The sequence below is a fragment of the Nomia melanderi genome, unplaced genomic scaffold, assembly GCF_051020985.1.
Source record: "Nomia melanderi isolate GNS246 unplaced genomic scaffold, iyNomMela1 scaffold0419, whole genome shotgun sequence".
In the NCBI taxonomy this organism is placed as follows: domain Eukaryota; kingdom Metazoa; phylum Arthropoda; class Insecta; order Hymenoptera; family Halictidae; genus Nomia; species Nomia melanderi.
The window spans coordinates 12,501-17,500 of NW_027475534.1; positions in this window are offsets into that span (position 1 = coordinate 12,501).

Sequence of the window (5,000 nt, forward strand, 5' to 3'; positions counted from 1 at the left end):
ACAATTTTTGTTCGTCGCCCCTTTTTGTGTGTAGTATTTCGTTTGGTCTTTGCCATTAAATTTTTGTATACGAAAAATATATTTTCGCTCGGATAGAAAACCCCTTTTGGGTTTCTGAGAGTTGATGTGAGAGTCGTACAAGTATAACGAATATACGTTGTATCCAACCCAACATTCTGGGCTTACCACATAAGGGCCATTCGGTCTGAGACACCGACCCGTGGTCATGCTGTGTAGAGAAAAATTCGCAACGGAACGCGGTACAGAACAGTCGAGGAATGGACCTCGAGGAGCTGAACGACTGCTTCTCGACCGAGATCGTAGAATAGCCGCTCGCCCGCCGCTGCGCCGACCGGTCCGCTCGAACCGACGTGCTCTCTTATAGTAACCAAACGGGCGGCCGCGACGACCGCGGCGCCGGCCGCTCAGCACGGGCGCTTATGGTGGTAAACTGCCGCGCGTACAGACCAACCGGCCGGGCTGCTGGTACTTAGCCGCTGAAACTATGGTCGATTCGAACATATATTAACATACGATTTTTATTCGATAAATCGTTATTGTACATATTAAACGTTAGTTTCCACCGAAAGAAAAATTTTTTAGAATTTTTTTTTTCCAAAAATTGCAAGAGTAAACTTTTTTAATATTCGATTTAAAAATTTTTAAATGCTTAATCCTTACATTAAACTACTGGGAGAACTCAGAAATCATAATGAAAAAAATTACAAAAATTTATTTTTCTCAGAAACTCCGAAAAACAGAGTGGTCGAATCCGTGCAAGCCGGAATTTTTCTAAGTCCCCACGGTCAAGAGTAAACTTTTTTAATAAGCGTTTTAAAATTATTTCAATGTTTAATCCATGCGTAAACATGATGTTTATTAACGTTTTTAACATTAAAAAAAATTACAAAAATTTATTTTTCAAAAAAAATGGAAAAAACCGATTCGTCGGAGCGAGGTGTCCAGCCCGTGCGGTAATTCCAGCAGGCGAATCGGACTTCCCGAAATTTTTCTAAGTCCCACGGTCGACACCAACTTTTTTAATAAGCGTTTTAAAATTATTTCAATGTTTAATCCATGCGTAAACATGACGTTTATTAACGTTTTTAACGTTAAAAAAAATTACAAAAATTTATTTTTCGGAAAAAATGGAAAAAACCGATTCGTCGGAGCGAGCTGTCCAGCCCGTGCGGTAATTCCAGCAGGCGAATCGGACTTCCCGAAATTTTTCTAAGTCCCACGGTCGACACCAACTTTTTTAATAAGCGTTTTAAAATTATTTCAATGTTTAATCCATGCGTAAACATGACGTTTATTAACGTTTTTAACGTTAAAAAAAATTACAAAAATTTATTTTTCGGAAAAAATGGAAAAAACCGATTCGTCGGAGCGAGGTGTCCAGCCCGTGCGGTAATTCCAGCAGGCGAATCGGACTTCCCGAAATTTTTCTAAGTCCCACGGTCGACACCAACTTTTTTAATAAGCGTTTTAAAATTATTTCAATGTTTAATCCATGCGTAAACATGACGTTTATTAACGTTTTTAACATTAAAAAAAATTACAAAAATTTATTTTTCGGAAAAAATGGAAAAAACCGATTCGTCGGAGCGAGCTGTCCAGGCCGTGCGGTAATTCCAGCAGGCGAATCGGACTTCCCGAAATTTTTCTAAGTCCCACGGTCGACACCAACTTTTTTAATAAGCGTTTTAAAATTATTTCAATGTTTAATCCATGCGTAAACATGACGTTTATTAACGTTTTTAACGTTAAAAAAAATTACAAAAATTTATTTTTCGGAAAAAATGGAAAAAACCGATTCGTCGGAGCGAGCTGTCCAGCCCGTGCGGTAATTCCAGCAGGCGAATCGGACTTCCCGAAATTTTTCTAAGTCCCACGGTCGACACCAACTTTTTTAATAAGCGTTTTAAAATTATTTCAATGTTTAATCCATGCGTAAACATGACGTTTATTAACGTTTTTAACGTTAAAAAAAATTACAAAAATTTATTTTTCGGAAAAAATGGAAAAAACCGATTCGTCGGAGCGAGGTGTCCAGCCCGTGCGGTAATTCCAGCAGGCGAATCGGACTTCCCGAAATTTTTCTAAGTCCCACGGTCGACACCAACTTTTTTAATAAGCGTTTTAAAATTATTTCAATGTTTAATCCATGCGTAAACATGACGTTTATTAACGTTTTTAACATTAAAAAAAATTACAAAAATTTATTTTTCGGAAAAAATGGAAAAAACCGATTCGTCGGAGCGAGGTGTCCAGCCCGTGCGGTAATTCCAGCAGGCGAATCGGACTTCCCGAAATTTTTCTAAGTCCCACGGTCGACACCAACTTTTTTAATAAGCGTTTTAAAATTATTTCAATGTTTAATCCATGCGTAAACATGACGTTTATTAACGTTTTTAACGTTAAAAAAAATTACAAAAATTTATTTTTCGGAAAAAATGGAAAAAACCGATTCGTCGGAGCGAGGTGTCCAGCCCGTGCGGTAATTCCAGCAGGCGATCCGGGGTACTCGAAATTTTTCTAAGTCCCGACGGTCAAGAGTAAACTTTTTCATCACATATTTCAAAATTTTTTTAATGTTTAATCCACGCATAAAAACGCAGTTTATTAACGTTTTTAACGTTGAGAAAATTGACAAAAATTTTTTTTTCACTGAAAATGGAAAAAATGTATCGGTCGATGCGGGCTATCCAGGCCGTGCGGTAATTCCAGCAGGCGATCCGGGGTACTCGAAATTTTTCTAAGTCCCGACGGTCAAGAGTAAACTTTTTCATCACATATTTCAAAATTTTTTTAATGTTTAATCCACGCATAAAAACGCAGTTTATTAACGTTTTTAACGTTGAGAAAATTGACAAAAATTTTTTTTTCACTGAAAATGGAAAAAATGTATCGGTCGATGCGGGCTATCCAGGCCGTGCGGTAATTCCAGCAGGCGATCCGGGGTACTCGAAATTTTTCTAAGTCCCGACGGTCAAGAGTAAACTTTTTCATCACATATTTCAAAATTTTTTTAATGTTTAATCCACGCATAAAAACGCAGTTTATTAACGTTTTTAACGTTGAGAAAATTGACAAAAATTTTTTTTTCACTGAAAATGGAAAAAATGTATCGGTCGATGCGGGCTGTCCAGGCCGTGCGGTAATTCCAGCAGGCGATCCGAGGTACTCGAAATTTTTCTAAGTCCGAACGGTCAAGAGTAAACTTTTTCATCACATATTTCAAAATTTTTTTAATGTTTAATCCACGCATAAAAACGCAGTTTATTAACGTTTTTAACGTTGAGAAAATTGACAAAAATTTTTTTTTCACTGAAAATGGAAAAAATGTATCGGTCGATGCGAGCTGTCCAGGCCGTGCGGTAATTCCAGCAGGCGAATCGGACTTCCCGAAATTTTTCTAAGTCCCACGGTCAAGAGTAAACTTTTTTAATAAGCGTTTTAAAATTATTTCAATGTTTAATCCATGCGTAAACATGATGTTTATTAACGTTTTTAACATTAAAAAAAATTACAAAAATTTATTTTTCAAAAAAAATGGAAAAAACCGATTCGTCGGAGCGAGGTGTCCAGCCCGTGCGGTAATTCCAGCAGGCGAATCGGACTTCCCGAAATTTTTCTAAGTCCCACGGTCGACACCAACTTTTTTAATAAGCGTTTTAAAATTATTTCAATGTTTAATCCATGCGTAAACATGACGTTTATTAACGTTTTTAACGTTAAAAAAAATTACAAAAATTTATTTTTCGGAAAAAATGGAAAAAACCGATTCGTCGGAGCGAGCTGTCCAGCCCGTGCGGTAATTCCAGCAGGCGAATCGGACTTCCCGAAATTTTTCTAAGTCCCACGGTCGACACCAACTTTTTTAATAAGCGTTTTAAAATTATTTCAATGTTTAATCCATGCGTAAACATGACGTTTATTAACGTTTTTAACGTTAAAAAAAATTACAAAAATTTATTTTTCGGAAAAAATGGAAAAAACCGATTCGTCGGAGCGAGGTGTCCAGCCCGTGCGGTAATTCCAGCAGGCGATCCGGGGTACTCGAAATTTTTCTAAGTCCCGACGGTCAAGAGTAAACTTTTTCATCACATATTTCAAAATTTTTTTAATGTTTAATCCACGCATAAAAACGCAGTTTATTAACGTTTTTAACGTTGAGAAAATTGACAAAAATTTTTTTTTCACTGAAAATGGAAAAAATGTATCGGTCGATGCGGGCTATCCAGGCCGTGCGGTAATTCCAGCAGGCGATCCGGGGTACTCGAAATTTTTCTAAGTCCCGACGGTCAAGAGTAAACTTTTTCATCACATATTTCAAAATTTTTTTAATGTTTAATCCACGCATAAAAACGCAGTTTATTAACGTTTTTAACGTTGAGAAAATTGACAAAAATTTTTTTTTCACTGAAAATGGAAAAAATGTATCGGTCGATGCGAGCTGTCCAGGCCGTGCGGTAATTCCAGCCGGCGATCCGAGGTACTCGAAATTTTTCTAAGTCCGAACGGTCAAGAGTAAACTTTTTCATCACATATTTCAAAATTTTTTCAATGTTTAATCCACTCATAAAAACGCAGTTTATTAACGTTTTTAACGTTGAGAAAATTGACAAAAATTTTTTTTTCACTGAAAATGGAAAAAATGTATCGGTCGATGCGGGCTGTCCAGGCCGTGCGGTAATTCCAGCAGGCGATCCGGGGTACTCGAAATTTTTCTAAGTCCGAACGGTCAAGAATAAACTTTTTTATTACATGTTTTAAAAATTTTTCAATGCTTAATCCGTGCATAAGAGTGCAGTTTATTAACGTTTTTAAGGTTGAAAAAATTGACAAAAATTTTTTTTTCTCTGAAAATGAAAAAAATGTATCGGTCGAAGCGGGCTGTCCAGGCCGCGCGGTAATGCCAGCAGGTCGAACGGGGCGACCCGAAATTTTTCTAAGTCCCTGCGGTCAAGAATAAACTTTTTTATTATGCGTTTTAA